We start from the raw sequence: 18,366 nt of genomic DNA on the forward strand, positions 1-18,366 counted from the left end.
GAGCAGTGCAAAAACGCAGCCACCTACTTAAGGCAGAATAAGTAAGCTCCCATTGTCACAGCCTCCACCCACCTGAGCTTCAGTCCCAGGCAAGGCTTGCCAGCAACACTTGAAAACCACCAATTTACTGCTTGTGCCGTATGGTACTCACATGGAAGACAGATCTACTGACTCGTTAAAGCGCACTAATTATTCTAAATTTTCAAAGTGAGAACATATGGGAGCTGTTTTCTTTGGTGATGTTTCTACTTCAAAAACAAAAGTGCATACAGCTGAACAAGTGCTTTCCAGACTCTATATCCCTCAGAAATGGTATTCAAACTTCACCAAATTCACTTAATTCATTAGAAAAGCAAAATCCCCCCCACCTCTCTCCAATTGCCAATACCTCTCCTTGTACCTGTTTATTTCCACTACCCCTTGTCCCATGGCGCTGTGCTTATGCCGCCAAGGTGAGTAAAGCTGAACTAAACGTGATCTATTCTGACTGTTCTATTAATTGTGGGTCAACAAATTGTAAGCAGCTGGTATAATGATTTTTAAATTTTCTCGTATTGCTTCCCCTGATGGAACAGATGCCTGGGTGCAACACGGATGCTGCCTCCAAGGACGCATTGTTCACCATGTTCAGCCATGATGACCTTAGCCCGAGGAAAGGGGAGCATGAGGGACCAGAGACTGGCTAGTCAGGAAGACTCTTATATCTTTATTCCTGTAATGGAAATGAACTTTTGACCTCTTGGTAGGTCCATTGCAGGATCTCGGACCCACAAGCAACTCGGTGAAATATATTGTTATTCCTGAAAGTGCCCAGCTCTCTAGGAAACGAAACACCAGGCTGCTGGAAAGCTAAGCCAGGTCACAAAGAACTGTAGAGAGCTGAGATCATTCAACGGTGGTAATATTTATCTAGATTTTTAGCCATTACATTATTGATGAGATTCTCACTCTTTTGACTCTCTGTGTACATGACCTTTGTTCTTGCTAGCTTGCATTGACCTGGGAGCAAAAATGAGACCTTATCCCAGACAAGATGCATAGAGAAGGAGAAAGCTGATATATATGGTCTGCTTTGACTTGCAAAAAAATAGAATGGATCTTCAGACAACAGTCCTAAAAACCAGACTGTGATCTCAAGAGTAAGTTCTCCCAATCTTTGTTTCTCCTCCTTTGACCTATGGCAGACCAAGTCTGTGCGATCTACACTGGCAATGGCCTTCTGGAATATGAAAAAGCTTCTCCTTTGTACAGTCCCTGGGGACAGTGTTATACTTCTTTTCTATTGGTGTGGTGAAGCACTCTGATCCAAAACAACTTACAGCTGGTGGTGATCTATCACTGAGGGTAGTCAGAGCAAGAACTTGAAGCAGAACCACAGAGGAGATTAATTGCTGACTTACTCCCAGACCCATGCTTACCTAATGTTCTTATACACCAAAGGACCACCTACCCAAGAAGTGATACTGTCTACATTTAGCTGAGCCCTTCCATCCCAATTTGTAATCAACCCTACCCACTGTCCATGCCCACAGGCCAGTCTGATCTGCACAATCCCTCATCTGAGATCCCCTTCTCTAAGTGGAAGAGGAAGAGGAGAAGGAGGAAAAGGAGGAGAAGGACGAGGAGGAGGAAGAGGAGTTGTAGTAAGAGGAGGAGTAAGAAAAAGAGTAGTAGGAAGAGGAGGGGGTGATGATGACAGTATGTGACACTTTGTTAAGAATTCCTTAAGAAATTGATAACAGTGTTATGAAACCAGCAGAGGGATAAGACAGAAAAAAGCAAGAGACACAGATCTGCCCTTGCTGGTCACCTTCTGGGAAAAGAAAGATTTCAGTTAAGAACTGGATACCCACCAAGCCTGTGATGGAGTCTGCACTCACGCTTGTAGAGAACATGAGAAGCAAGTAAGTCACACAAATCACAAACAACTTCCTAAGATACACATGCTGATGCATTCTGTCCTATAAAGGTTACCAAGACAAACCTCATTCCTCAGGCTTCCCCCTTGGCTCTACTGTGCCATGCAAGGACAAGAGCATTCCCTTGTCAATTGTGTTCAGATCCAAGTTCCACATTTATGCCCTAGTACCCATTCCCATTCACATTCATCTCTTCTTCATCTTATATACTTGCTTCAAAAGAGATGGTAATCAACTGATTTTCCAGTAAAGTAACCATTGTACAAATTAGTTAGGCAATAATTACTTTCTGTAACATCCCAATTGTTTGTGGCTCAGCTATTCACTGAATCACTCGGGCTTGATGCCACAAAGTTAGCTGCATCTCTCTCACATGCACTGTACAACTAGATCATCCCTTGGCTTGGTGATCATACTGTCTGACATTCCAGGACCAGCATCCTCCCTGCTCTATTCATTGGAAGGGAAAGTAAAAGTGGGGCCTACTAGGCCCTTTCTAGGATTCTGAAATTTGCATTTGTTACTTGTCTTCAGCTTGTTTACATTCTCTACTATCATGGATAGATGTGAACTAAATATCTATCCAGCCAAGCATCTAATCCAAGTAATTTTACATGGTATGAAATAAAGTGCAGGGACTTCTAGGAGATTATAAAAGAGTACCTAACCCAGTCTAACCTAGACTTAAGTAGATAGTGACCCCGAGAACTACAGTGTAGGTCATGTGACTTCGAAGAGCCAAGAATACAGGATAACACAATGTGATATATGGTATCATGTTATCTGGGTATCAGTGGTCCTAGGTTTGCTGCACAGATACATTATCTGGGGAGTGGTCCAACCTGAAGGCTGTTTCTCACAACCTTATCAGCAAGATGCTTGGATCATGTGAAAAAAAAAATTCACTAGAAGGATGTAACTGAAAATTGTAAGAACAGTTCTAAGTTTAGTCACCAGAGAAAAGCATGGACACTTTTCATTTTCTTTCTTTCTCTCCTAGTGCTAACACATACAAACAGAATCTGTGAGTCCATTTCAATATTGCAGACAAAAGCCCTATGCCTTGGGGAAGATGCAGCCACAGCATAGTGATATCAAATGTCAAACATCTGCAAAATTAGTCACATGAAAACCAGTCTTCCACTAGACCAAGGCAATAAGTCATTTTTCATATCAGTGAGAAGGCAAATATTTGCTTGTATATTTTATTTTAATAACTAGCCACAAAAAATAATGTTAGCATATGAACAGCATCATATTTTAATCCAATATGCTTCCTTCTAATATTTTAACTTCAAAGTTTGTAGGGAAGTTCATGAATTTGAGGTCAAGATACCATGTAGAATACTATGCTTTTATTATGGGAATCTCACACTAATTCATGATTGCATCCCAAGTTATATTTAACAAGAGGTTGATTGAAGAAAAGACACAAACAGGTGCTGTGCACTCCATGGGTAGATGGTTCAGCAGTGAGATCCTTGTCTGTGGTGTACACTGAGCCCAACTGCTCCCTGTTCCATTTCTCCCAATATTCATTGATTACTGGTTATAAATGACAAAAGGGTGTATCTTAGCATCTCTAAGGAGTTCTGGAGTTATTCTTAGGGTGTGGCTATTTATCTTTAAATTTAAAGTCTTTAAACACACACACACACACAATCAGCATTTGTGAGGAACTGTGGGTGGGATGTTCACATCAGCTTCCAGTTGTTAAACAATCCCAGGAGAGTTGTTTTCATCTCTAAGGGGATGCTTCCCTGCCAGGCAGGAGCAAATGTGTTAACATTCCAGATCCCAGTGGGTCCCACAGACACTTGCATCCATCAGCGTCTGAGCTATCCAGATCAATAAGGTGTGAAAAATTACAGCAGCCTTACCTTCCAAATGGTCATGCTTGAAAGTTCAATACCAATCACACCTGAATCACAAGTGTGACTGATAGAAAAGGATGCTCAAATCCTAATACCCCAAATATGCACCCTTTCCCTAAAAGAAATGTTTGCAGGTGTGATTGAATTTAAGATTCTGAGGCAGGAAGATATCCTAGATTGTTCAGGTTGGTGCGGGGTATTTTGAAGGATTATGAGAGGAACACAGGAAGGTCAGAGACCAAGGGGGAACTGTGGCCTGTAAACAGATGCTGCGGGGATGTGGGCTATAAGTTATATGATGCAGGACAACTCTAAAAATCAGCACAAAGTGACAGGGTATTTGATTCAAAAGTATTACACCAAGCCAGCATTTTGATATATAAGTTACATAAGATGCCTGCCAAAGAGGACAGCGAGCAGTTAACAGCACCATCCCAAAAGGGCAGCCACGAAAGTTGCTGTTCAAAAAGCTTTAAGATCAGAGATTCCCAAGAACTTTAAGATTATCTTATACCACACATGTTCCAAGTGCAAGAAGACATGGCAAATTGAACTGAATGTTTGCCAGTATGATTCTCAGTGTTGCTTTGGTCCAGTTCTTCTCATCCGTGGTCTTACTCCTTTCTCACAGACTGAGAATGCTGCTCTGTCACCATGTCTTAAACAGTAGTAACATTTGTAATTAATTCAGATGTTGTTGATCCATAGAACTTAGGATTTCTTTTCATTTCCTTAGTAGCTTTCTCTTTTTTTCCCATAGAGAATATATCTGAGTTTGCTCGGAGTCACCTGGAAATTTTTAGACTTGAATTTTGGATGATGTTGGACCACTAGGACTTGGAAGACTCTTGAAGAATGACAGAATAAATTATGCATCATAAGTTGTACATGCAGGTGGAATATTACCATTTAAATATACAGCAAGGCCCATCAAATAGATGCAGACTCCAGTCTGTGCTGCTGTTGCAAGTTGACAGAACATTAGAAGGTTGGAAATTAAGTTGTCTAGAGTGTACTCCTGAAAAGTGCAGTGTGAAAAATGTCCCCCATAAGCTTGTGTATTTGACTACCTGGTCCCTGGTTGGTAATGCTATTTGAGAAGGTTGTGTAGCCTTTGAGACTGGAGCCATTTTGGAGAAAGTATGAGAGTAAAATGGACTTTTGAGTGTTTATAGCCTCACTTCTTTTCTAATTCATTTGTTCTTCTTTTTGTAATTGAGATGTGATAACACAACTTCCTGCTCTGGACAATCAGTGCTTTGCCTTCCCTTCCATGATGGACTCAACCACTGAAAAATGGGAGACCAAATAAACACTTTCTTTCCTAAGTTCCCTTAGCTCATAGTATTTTATCACAGCAACAGAAAAGTAACCAATGGGAATATAAGAGCTCTGGTCTCTTCTGTTTTCTCTCTACCCTGATACTCTGACTGGAGCTCTCTCTGCTATGTGCAGTTAGAATGACATAGAAACCTTGTCCAAGTCCCAAAAGTAATAGGGCAGCCAATTCAAATACTGAAACCTTCAAAACTATGAGCAAAAATAAACCTTTTATCTTATCAATTGTCTATCTCAAACATTTATTTCGGTAACAAACAGAAAGATGACCAAACAGGACTTACCTAATGAAACTTAACACAATTTCCTATTTAAATATTTGCATATGATTATCATAGAAGCTTTCTTTAGAGCATAATCAAGACTGAAAATAACCTTCATGTCAACCAACAACTAAATAGGTGAACTTCCATTCAATGGACAGAATACTATTTGGTCCCATGAAAGAACCAACTTCTGCTACAAGAAATGATAAGGTGGAGTCTCAAAGCCTTGTTCTGAATAAAAATCTTTTAGAAAGAAGAGACATACTATTTTGTTTCTTTCTGAAGAAACTCTATAAGCAAGACCAACTGTGAAGTGCTATTCAGAAAGACATATTAATAGCTGCCCAGGACTGCGGTGCTGGTAGGTTTTGATTAGAGAGAGGCAGGAAACTTTGAGAATTTGTAGGTGTTTTATGTGGATTGCAGTGGCCATCTGATATGTGCATATATTTGTCAAAACCCATTTAACTAGTTACATTTTAATTATGCAAATTATACTCTAATCAAGTAGATTTAAAATTTTTTAATGCTAAAAGTGTAAGCATGAAGGAAGGAAGGTGGTAATAAAACTAAAGGCATTTCTGGGATACAGTATTGTATCAGAAAGCCAGAAAGTAATCAAGGCAATGGTAGTGCATTTTGTTAAATTGCCTACAGAGTAGGCATGAACCAGCTTTCCATGGGCCAAAGAAAGTAATTTTAACATCAAAAGAATGATAAATGCAACTATCTAATATTCAGTCTCTGTTTCAGAACGGGTGGTCTGCTGGTGTAAAGAAAGTTTCTCCTTTGAAATTCAGATGCAAACTTAATGCTGAGTATGAGATATGAAGTGGGGGGAATCAGGTGAGACCTTTAAAAGATCCCTGACTACACACATGGTCATATGGTTAATGGGTTAATGAGTTGTATTGAAGTATTCCTGGGTTCTTGCATGAAGCCTGTCTCCATGCCTTTTTTTTTTTTTTTTTTTTTTTTTTTTTTTTTTTTTTGTGCCACCTTGGAACTTTAGAAGGAAGCTAATCACCAGGTAAGAGACTTTTTCCTTGTATCAAAACTGTGAACCAAATAAACTTTCTTTTTCTTTCTCAGAATGTGGCATATAGCTATTAATAAGACAAAATAAAATATGATAAGTGAATTTGAAATAAAGGAAAAATACATGGAAGAAGAAGAAAAAGGGAAAAAGAAGAAGAAGAAGAAGAAGAAGAAGAAGAAGAAGAAGAAGAAGAAGAAGAAGAAGAAGAAGAAGAAGAGAAAGAAGAAGAAGAAGAAGAAGAAGAAGAAGAAGAAGAAGAAGAAGAAGAAGAAGAAGAAGAAGAAGAAGAAGAAGAAGAGAAAGAAGAAGAAGAAGAAGAAGAAGAAGAAGAAGAAGAAGAAGAAGAAGAAGAAGAAGAAGAAGAAGAAGAAGAAGAAGAAGAAGAAGAAGAAAAAGAAAAAGAAAAAGAAAAAAAAAGAGGAGGAGGAAGAAAGGGAAAGGGGAGGAGGAGGAAGTAGAGGAGAAAGAGGAGTAATTACCTTACTAGCTATGACAGGATGCAACTGAACAGTAACTGTCAACTGTTTTCTCTAGACATTAGATGTAAATATCTATCTTGTATCTCTTGTCCAAATTGCATGACACGGAAAACAAGCAACTTAGTTTCTTTACCACCAAGAAAATTTATTTACAGAATTTATTTCCAGAATACTGCTAGCTAATGTAAATCTAGGAAATTTGTTTTTAAAGCTCTGATTGAAAATAACTAGCTAAAACAAGCCTAGAGTATCAGTGCAGTGTACTGGAGTCTTACCTTAAGAAGACAATATGCTATTGAAACTGATTTGCTCCATTTAAATCTATAGCTGAATTTTAGTGCTGCCCTGATGAAATGCAACACAAGCAAACTGCAGTCTACCAACCCCCACTGCTGAACCTGAGTCAGATTTTACTCATAGTTCTAACCTCTGTCCATAAGGAATATGAAAATGTACAGAAATATGTCACATGATTCCATTAGAATCAAATCAAACCAAATTATGGAAATCTACATGGAACTCTAAGATATTATCCATAATCAGTCACAATAATAAGGCCAAAGATTATTAAATAGCAAGGGCCACATGTGAAAAATAAGTGTTCATGACAACTAAATAAACACATATTGAATGAAATTAGTGAACTAGTTTCTATGACACCATAAATGATATTAAAAATGATGTCAATGCATATCACTAAAGCACTAGTAAATCTCTCAGAGATAACGAAGTATCTTTATAATTATGGAATGGGAAAGTTCTCCTAGTTAAAACACAAAGACAAAAGCCCCATGTGAAAATGCTGGTAATTCGAGATTAAAGGTGACCAAATTTAGATATAATCTTTAAAAGTAAAGAAGTAAAAATCAAACACTTAACTTAAAGAAATGTTCTCAACTTGCCCAGTTGACAAAGTACAAGCAGCTTACAGACACCAGACATACTCTTACTAGTCAGTAGCACTCAAGAAGAAAGTGAACAAAAATGCAAAATATATATACATATATTTCTTTATTATATATACATAATAAAGAAAATGTCTTGCCCAGTATTTAGTATTAAAACATATATTCATTTTTATGCTTTGAAAATCAAAATAATGACATGCAATTAAATATAAAAATATGCATAATAGTAAATGTAAATGCACTACTATTTAATAGCTATGTATGCGGATAAGATAAAACTCTTAGGGTTTAATAGAAATAAATAGCATAAATGTCTTCAGCTTAATCTGCATTTTATATTTTATAATATGAACATGATCTTGTATTGCTTCTTTAATTTTATAAAAGGAATTTTTAAACCCTACAATGGACTACAAGCCAATAAATGCTATGGTATTTTTAATGCTTCATGGATTTTTCTTCTATTTACCCAATCAATAAAAATATGTCTCTCACTGTAAAATGCTCAGCAATGGGACCTGTCTATCACACACCTCCTCCTGAGCTTTAGGAATTGCTGAGGAACAGGAGGAGAAAGGATTGTAAGAGACAGAGTTGGTGGTTGACTACAAGGAAAATGTGTTTTCTGAACACAATGTGGAAGTGGCACACAATATTCACAGCAGTGGACAAAATAAACACAGACCCATGAAAGCTCAAACCAGCTAAAATACCAGTGTCCCTGATATCACCTCAGTAGGGAAGTCCCACCCCTAGGCAAGGAGTATTAGTAGCTGAGAGCTGCAGAGAGTGGAGTCCATTTTAAGGGTGTGGCTGCTGGTAGGTTTGCCATGTTCTAGGTTCCATGACTATGTATTCAAGAAAATTTGGACAATACCAACTAGGTAACAAGACAAAAAGTTGTGTAGCTGGGGAAAGTGGAGAAAAAGGGAATATGGGAAAAGTGCATTTATGAAATTCTCAAAGAGTTCAAAAATAAGAGAATAAATGTGTTTCTTAAACAAGCATAGCACATAATACTGAAAACAATAACACTGCATTACAAGAGCTATAGAAAATTACTAAATAATAATACCTCTTTGCCAAATTAACTTAGAAGTAATTAATAGATAAGTATAAGACACATCCTAATAAAAACAATATTTAGTCTTCATTGAATATTAAAGATGACATATATATATATGTCATATATATACATATATATATATATATATATATATATATATATATATATATATATATATATATATATATATATATATATATTATGCACCTCTACTGAATTGTTACACTTTACCACACAAGTATACACAAATATGAGAATCAATATGCAAGCAAGTACAAATCCTTGCCATGTGAATTGCTACTCATACTATATACAACCTTATAATACACTCACATGCCATTGTAGGTATGTCTTTTAAAGTACAATATCCCATTAAGATGATTTCTCTTACAAAATGCACTCCCCAGAGAAACATGATGTGCATGGACTCAGACATTTGCTTAACACATGTGATAGGCAGAATAAAAAATTTCCTAAATCCTTTGCCCCAGTCAGACATACCTTTTTACTCACTAATTCAACCAAACGCTATATTAAGTTGACAAAACTTACAAGTTGACAAAAACCTACACATGCCTGGAGGAGCCTCAAATAAGGATTTGCCTCCATCTGACTGGCCTATAGGAAGATCTGGTGGTCATTTTCATGATTGTTGATTGATGTGGGAAGGGCCAGACCAGAGTGGGAAGTACTAACCATGGAAAGATGGCCTTGGGTTGTATAAAAAAAAGCAAACTGAGCAATTCACAGGGAACAGGCCAAAAAACATGGCTTTTACTTCAGCTCCTGCCTCCAGGTTCCCCCCATGTCTTCCTTAGATGATGCAGTGTGACCTGTAGGCCAAACAAACCCTTTCTGCCTTGAGTTGGCTGGGGTCATGGTGTTCATCATAGCAATGTAAAACCAAGTGTGAACAAAAGCTCATCTAAGTATTCCCATAAAAGAATTTTGCAAATGTATTGAGATCCAATTTTTGTCCTTTGTCTGAGGCAGCCTGTCCAATGAGGACTGGCCTTATTCCACAATCCCTTTAATATTGCCACACAGATCAAACACAGGAACCAGAGGCTTTGAAGAACAGAACAGTTTCTGTCATGGAGATAGGACATTGTAGTGAGAAATGAAGGGACCTCCAAGTGTAGTCAGAAGTTCTGAACCTCAAATACTCTCCCTAGTGACACACTTATCCAACAAGGCCACAGCTACTCCAACGAGGTCCTATCTCCTAATAGTGCTACACCCTACGGACCTTTAAAGCCACTTTTATCCAAATCACCATATCACCCAACAGAAAGGTAAGAATTCCTGAGGAGTAAAGAGAGAACTTCCAATGATTCTGACGGTGGCTGCATGCCACTTTGTGCTAACATATGCTTGAAGGCACTTATCTTTGACTCCAGACAGGAGCCTTCTGATCAGTTAGCCCCCACGCTCTCAACAAAGGCCTGGTCAACAGCCTCATGGTCCTCTGTGGCCTACATACTTCCCACTCTTTCCATTACATGGTACTTATCACCTGACATTTTAAAAGATTCATAGTGTATATGTATGTGTGTGTGTATATGTGTGTGCGTGTGCTCATGTGCAGGCAGGTGCCTGTGGACATCAGAAGGTATCAGCTGCCTTAAGAGTAGACTTGAAGACTTAAGCAAGCCACTCCATGTGGGTGCTGGGAACAAAACTCTGATCCCCTACAAAAGCATCCCGTACTCTTAACTTTGGAGGCTTCCCTCAGCTCCCATCTTCCTTTTCAGCTTACCTACTACTTCTAGAAGGTAGTGTGTACCACCTTCTCACAGGCTATACAATTTCCTGTAATTTTTCACAGGAATAAGAAAAAACCATTGACCCTACAACTAAACAACACATTCTTACCATGAGAGATCTCCATGGACTTTCTTCCCTAGCATGTCCCCGGTGCCTGTATCTAAGGAGCCATTGACCCTACAACTAAACACCACATTTCTACCATGAGAGATGTCCATGGACTCTCTTCCCTAGAGTCCCCGGTGCCTGTATCTTTGCTATTAATTTGCTCAGTTGTTTGCTAAGTGAATATATAAATGGCCAATTTCTTTAGTGTCTCCTACAAGGAATTATTTTTGCTCCTCTGTTTACAGAGAAATAAATCTTAGAATAGAGCAAAATCACTTTGAATTTGAAAGAGTTATTTCAGAGCTACCAAAATACAAAAAAAAAAAATAAATAAATGAGTTTATGAAAGTAAACCATATTTAGTATTTAGCAAGGAAGTTTGGGGTTAGGTTTTATAAAAGTGGTGTTCACAATGAAGAAATTTGTTTTATCTGCTCAGTTTAAAATAATTTTATTCATAAAAAACTGATCACTGAGCATGACAAATGCATTTTCTTCATATACATTAACTATGGACCACCTTAAATAGTGATCATATACATCTAGCATTAACTGTGCCAAAGATTGTCTTCATCTTTTTCCTTTACCCCCTTTAAAATGACAAGGTGGGTAACTAGAATATTTATTTTTTAAAAAAATCTAGATTTCAAGCATTTGAATCTATGCTGTACTAAATTTTATCTACTTTTTAAAAGACTGAGTACTGGCTAAATGTCTGAACAGGTAGATTTTTAGGTACCCAAGGATAAGCTTGACCTTGAGTAGTTTATTTCCCATTGGCAGCAGAACAAGGTTTGTACAGGAAATAGTGCTAAGAGTGAGGGTGTTGAGGATTTGTCATACACATAGCCTGCATGTTTACTCAGAAATCAAACTCATAGCCCATGCACTGGGCTGGGCCGACGCTCAGTAGGACAAATGCTTACTGTGTGCGCATGAGTGCTGCAGTTCAGATTCTCAGCACCCATTCAAAGATGGGGTAGACATGGCAGCTCCCCTGTGGTCCCAGCAATGGACTAGGAGGTGGGCAGAAACTGGATGCACAGAGCAGCCAGTTTGAAAGACCCAAGGGCTCAGGGATTAGTCAAGAACCTACCTCAATGTCTGAGATGGAGAATAAAAGAGAAACACTGACACACATATACTTGTGGACATACACTCCCACACACTCATACTGACACAGAATATATACACATACACACTCACATGCATACACACATGCATACACACACTTCTGCAAACACATGCACACTACATACACATACATACATTCATTCACACATGTATACACACACACACATAGACACACTCACACCACCAACACAAACATTCATACTTGCTCACACATGTGCACACCCACATACTCACATTCACACACAACACACTCACAAAATGTATGTAGACACACACATGCACACATACATATACATACACTCACACTACATCCACTTGCTCACACATGTGCGCATACACGCACAGAGAGAAAACAAAAATAAGAACTCCCAAATATGTAAAAGGATATCCTAGAATACTTAAGTTGCTCTCATTGTTTTTAAGTCTTTAACCACATCACTTCATTTTATACAAACATTTTAGATTAAAAAGGAGACAATAGAAAACTTTCGTGACATACTTTCTTCCTGTTGGCTTCAAGAGCATTTCGCATGGTTAAGGAGACCATGAAGCTCCCTGGCCCCAGCACTAGTCTCATAATTATCTTCTTTCTTATAAATAAATTATTGCCCCTGAACATGGAAGGGATAACGATGTGTACATTGGCTGACCTCCTGCATAGTTGACGAGTTCATTGTTAAATTGCGTGTAATTGCTTTCAAACGTCCTCCCCATCCCCCAGATGTATTTTTACAGCAAGTAAGTGGAGCACACCAGCAATGGTTTCTTATTACATAAAGATGTGCTTTTGAGAAGTGACGCATAGGTGATAATTACCCATATCTATCTAGCCGTGTAGATTGTGGCTTACAGAACGTACAGTGAGGTGATAGATTCAGGATGTCTGGATTATCCATAAGCACCAATGTTCCTCTCTTCTTTACGGCATATATAGACTGTGGAATGATATATTCAGAGTCTCCACATTATCCATCAGAACCAACACTCACCATTTCTTCAGAGAACATTCCAAATCATCGCTTCTAGCTATCTTATTTATATGATATAATATATTCTACTACTGGAGTAGCCGGCCACTGGCCAAACATTTACTTGAATTGTTCCAATGACACTTTAATATCAAAGGTCACACCACAATCAACCCCGGGAGCAGTGACCATGTTCATCTGAAAGGCGATGATGACTTTTTCCAAGTAATTAAACCCATAAACCTAGGGCGGGCTGTCTGTAGGACAGAGGGTGCTTGGTGTTTCGTATGCTAACATTACCTCTTGGTGAAACAGGAATGATCAATTAAAAACTTTTCTTTGATTAAGAATTACCTGGTGTGCTTCAAGGGCACAGGTATAGAAATGAGGTCTGTGTTGAGCCTGAGGAAAGATGTCTGAGGGATCCAGTTTGAAATGTCTAAAAGAGAGCCTAGTCAGGAGAGAACGGGAAAGAGGCACCTGGGTCAGACATAGGTCCTTGCTGGTATTTCACAGAAGTGTGAGTTCTTAACCTTCTGCCTTTTGCAGGTTTAGAACTCAGCAGGTTCAGCTCTCTAAGAGTCCCCAGAAGAGATTACTTAGAAGAAAGTGTGAATGAAATAGGTCTGTGAGAGGCTCTGGGAAAGGAGGAGAAAAGGTGGCCAGAGTGTGTAGCATGGCAGGGTAATCAGGAGTAAACAAGAAGGTGCATGTCTTCCCAAAGAGAAGTAGGAAAGCTTAGCCAGCTGTGCCCTCCTAGAGGAGGATGGGAGCAGGCTATTTTAAGCTTGGAACATTTTATAGGCTAGGAAATGAATTCCCTGAGTTCTGGGGGCTACTGGGAGTATGCTTTATTCAGAAACATATAGTTGCCTTTTGGAAATCTGCTGAGGGCTTTGAAACTCCAAGTGTAAGAAATTCAGGGGCTGTGTGAGAGTCTTTTCTAGAATCACAGAGGGCATATTGTGTAGACTAGAAGTGTCTCTGCAAGCCTGTGGGTGGGACAGAGATCATGGTGGGAAAGAGGAGAGAGGAGAAAAGAAAAGGGTGGGAGGCAGAAGTAGGGAGGGCATAATAGACGTGAAGAATAGAGGAAAGCGAGGAAGGGAAACTGTAGAGAGGAAATTGGAAATGAAAGAAGAGAAAAATGGAGGGGATTAAGGGGAAGAAGGAAAATGGAGAGGAGGGAGCAGGATGGGGGAGGGGAAGAAAGACAGAGAGGAGAGAGAGAGAGAGAGAGAGAGAGAGAGAGAGAGAGAGAGAGAGAGATGAGCGAGGAGAGAGGAGAGAGGGGGGGAATGCACACTTGACATCGAGGGCAGCCACAGAATTGCAGAAACAAGAACTTAAGAACTTCAAAGCATAGATAGAGAGTCAGCTTTGACAGGTGAGAAGGCACTGAAAGGCATTTCAAATAATCATACTATGTAAATGTCTGAACTTTGAAGAATAATTGCTAACATTTATCAAGCACTATCATAGGCTGGCTCTGCACTGTTGTACCTCTGTAAGCTCCTGTGTTAATTCCCACAACATTCTGATAAGGCAAGAACCACTTTCGGTTCTTTCTTCAGACATGAAAAAATTCTGATGAAACTGGAACAAGAAACATGCTCAAAACCACAGCTCCTGAGAGAGCTGGACTCCAACACAATCTGGCTTCAAGGGCTGGCACCCTAACTGCAGTAATGCAAAGCCATCTAGAGGGAGGAGGAGGATGATCTGCCCAGCTCCTGGGTATGGATGTGTGCAGCAAGAACTAAGCTGATCAGGAGAACATCTAAGGAGATTCACTGTGTATTTGGAGCATTAACATAATCTAACACCTCAGATTTAGATCAAGATGGTCTCTTCTCAGTATAGCTGATGAGGTAGCAAAGTAGTCTAATTCTATTTCCTTACCCTTCATGTTGGTCACTTGATAATATTCCAGCCAATAATAGTCAAACAAAACAAGATTTCAATCTAATTTGGAGGTATGCTACTATTATTTTATTTTAAAACATTTAGTTGATTAAATGAGATACTTCAGGCCATTCAACATAATTTGCAAAAGTCTATATTGCATTCAGTAGGTTATAGGGACCTGTTGATAAGCAGAAGAATTCTAGGGCCTTTTAGAAAAGCTTAAATTTTTCTAACAGAACAAGAATTTCAACCAATATGTACTTCCATGTATTACTTTCTTTACTTCTTACTTCTTGGAATGCAAGTATAATGTCCAGAGAAACAATAGCCTCTGAGGACTCAGAAAGAAATTAAAGAACCATGAATCCAGTTTGAGCCCTCTACAGCATCACCCAGTGGTATCCTTCAGCCTGCTCGGCCACTTCTGATTCACTTTGTGTTTAGGCAAGGAATAAAATAGTCACTTCAGAAAACCAACAAACCAGTAAGCATGAGTAAGAATTCTTCTGAGAACCTTGTAGTTCAAGAAGATGGTTTCCTATCTCCAGGCCTTTAGGGCCTCTAGCCTCTTGCTTTTTCCAATAGCCCTTGACTTACTTGGAGTATTTTCTTCCCTCCCCTTTGCAGAATTCTGTCTTTAACACAGGTAAATCAAAAGGCTTGGAGGAAACCACTGTCATCTTCCAGGCTATACCTGAAGGATGGTTAGTCTTTTACTATTCCCTCCCCAATTTTTATCAGTAAAACATGACAACTGGTAGAGACAGACAGACAGAGAGAGAGAGAGAGAGAGAGAGAGAGAGAGAGAGAGAGAGAGAGAGAGAGATTTTATTTATACAGGGCATTAGGAAATGTTTTAAATTTCTCATTTGAGCATGTCTTTTAATGTTTTTCTATTTTATTTCAGTTTTTTAAAAACAGTAAAGGATCTGAGAAGAGGAAAATGACTAAAGATTCTTAAGATTTGAAATAATGCTGTGAGTTAGTAGTTACTAAATCAGAGTACCCTTGTGGGGCCACAGGTGGTGAAGGGTACCTTGATTCTCTGTCGAGATAAGTGAAGCCCCAGAGATCCTAAGGGACTGTAGGAAGCTCCCTTGTCTCCCAGGAGATCAGGCCCATCTCACACAGCTACAGCCCCCCCACAACCCCCTGTAGAGTGGCATCAATTATGCCCCAAGTCCCTCCTCTACAGGTGAGGATGTGACATAGGTTCAGGACAGAACAGTCACGCCCCAAGACCCTCCTTCAAAGGTAAGGATGTGACCAAGGGTCACGAAGTCTCAAGACAGAAGCAGGACCACACCCCAAATATGTAGATGAGGTATTCCCAAGCTTTCAGGAAAAGCCAATAGGAAGTGCCTGTTGTCAGACTCTGAACCATCCCAAAACTGTATATATGAGGCCTGTCAAAAATTAAAGGTGTGCAAGAATTACTCCATTGTCTGAGAACTTCTGTCATAAGAGCTGTAACACCATCACTTGAGAAAATATCTGCTCTCCCAAATCACTGCCTGAAGCTCTTCTGTACCCCTTGATGCCTAGCCTTAGCCTGGCCCTGCATCTTGTAATCTAGTATCAGCGAAGGAAATGGAGAAGGGGAAGCACCAGCAGCAGAGGCAGTAGAAGCAGTCTCACCATCACCACCCCCTGCTCAAGTCTCTCTCTCCCGCACCTGAACCCACTCATCTACCCAACAACAGAGGCAGTGAAAGCCATTCCCCTTCCCTGACCACAGATCTCCATGTGGGACCTCTAGCACACAGCTCCACATGCCCTAGGTCAGTAGGGTGGACATCATCTGACAAGAATTCTGATTTGGGGGCCCATCTTCCCATCTACTGGATCTCAACAATCTACTGTCATGACCACATCTCCAGAGGAACCTGAGGCATGTTTTAATCAAAGAGCCTAAAGCTCTCTAAGGGGGCTCTAAGTGGTTTTAGTCTGTCCCCTTCTTTCTCACTAAGCACATCTCCTTGCTGCAGTGCAAACTTGGTCATGTGAAAGCCTGGCATCATCTTTATCATCTCACGTCTAGTTAATGCCAAACAAGAAGCCTCACATAAGGGGAGCAGGGAGAAGGCAGGTAGGCCAGTGCATGCATTGGGGATAACAGGGGCAGTGCTTTATTTCCTAAACAGCTCAAACAAAGGCCATTAGTTTGTTTAATAAAGCCACAGATCCACATCCCTCCTTGTAAATTTGCTTTCAACAATTTCAACTCCTCTGACTCAATTGAAGCCCCAATATGCTGAGTGGAAAAATCCAGAAAATAACAGTTCATATCTTTGAATTTGTGCACCATTCTAGGCAGCCTGGTGAAGTCTTGTGTTACCCCTTCTTACTTGGTAGCAAAAACAAGATCATATGCCAGGGTGTCCACACTATGTGCCATGCCCTTCATGAATCACTCAGCACTGTCAGTCATCAGCCCAACTGTCACAGTGTCAGAGGGTTTCTGATCAAGTTTCCCTTACTACCTATGAAAATTAGCCTTCAAAGTACAAGAGTAGCAATGTTGGAAGTTCAGATATACCAAGAAGGTAATATGTGAAGCAAAAACATGCAATTTCTTAATGAAAGACAAAGAATAGTGATTACATGGCTATGATTTCAACTAAAAAGAAGTCTTTGAAAGAGGAGGAAAGTGTAGAGTTAATTTCCCATGCAAAACTCAAAACACAGTATATGTGCTTTATTAATATGGATTCCATTGCATACATGTTCAGTATAAAAGAACATATAAACACTTAGTATGACTGAGCAACCACTGAGGTCTCAAAACAATTCTTCATGGATTAATGGGAGCTATTAGGATGACAAGGAACCAATTTCTAACTTCTAGTCAAAAATACTGTGTATGATACAATGGGCATTATTCTTAAGCATCATCATAATAGCTGTGCCCATTACCTTTCTCCTTTTACATTTTATATTCAAAAAAGCATGGATTATGCAGACAATACAAAAGTTCTAAACAAAGAACACAGGGAGTTGCTATAAGAAAGCAGTTCTTAAATTGTTCTTAACAGACAAAGCTCTGAGATTATGTTTCATCTGTCAGTGTGTCACCATGGGTGACTACCTCGGTGAACATCCTTGGGTCTCTGTGATTTTGAACCCTACTCGGTAGATTTACCAGGAGAATTTCTTCTTGCTCTTCACATAAGAATTTTCAGTACTGATGCTTGGGCCATGAGTCATTGACATTGTTGTCTCTTCAGATCTCATGAATAGGCCCCTCTGTCTTTACTGCTATTTAGGAGAATTAGGGTTGTTTCTTATTTTAGTATTATGAGCATTGTTGGCTACAACAACAGGATCTCATGGCTGTGCCTACCTTGAATATATATCCCTGACCTCTCAAGTGGCCCCAACCACTGACAGTCAAGAGTGTCATAGGATGGCCACCCGGAATAGCAGAGATCCAGGGACACAGGCCTGGTGAGATTGTGCTTCGAGTAGCCAGGGTGCAGAGAGGTCTGGGCTGAGCATGCAGAAAATGCCCCCCTGCCGCCCCCGATTGATTCAGGGGAGCAGGAACTCTGCTTTAAGGACTCGGTTTCCACCCAGAGGGCCCATGCATGCA

General features: G+C 39.6%; 1 pseudogene across 1 annotated transcript in view; it reads left to right on the forward strand.

The window, feature by feature from the left end:
- Positions 1–427: 427 nt before the first annotated feature.
- Positions 428–18,366, forward strand: part of LOC308440109 (solute carrier family 49 member 4-like) — a 166,461-nt pseudogene continuing 148,522 nt past the window's right edge. Inside the window, exon 1 of the transcript in view lies at positions 428–452. The product of the transcript in view is annotated as a solute carrier family 49 member 4-like (transcript). The remainder of the gene's footprint in view (positions 453–18,366) is intronic.

The sequence above is a fragment of the Micromys minutus genome, assembly GCF_963924665.1.
Source record: "Micromys minutus genome assembly, chromosome: 1".
Classification (NCBI taxonomy): Eukaryota; Metazoa; Chordata; class Mammalia; order Rodentia; family Muridae; genus Micromys; species Micromys minutus.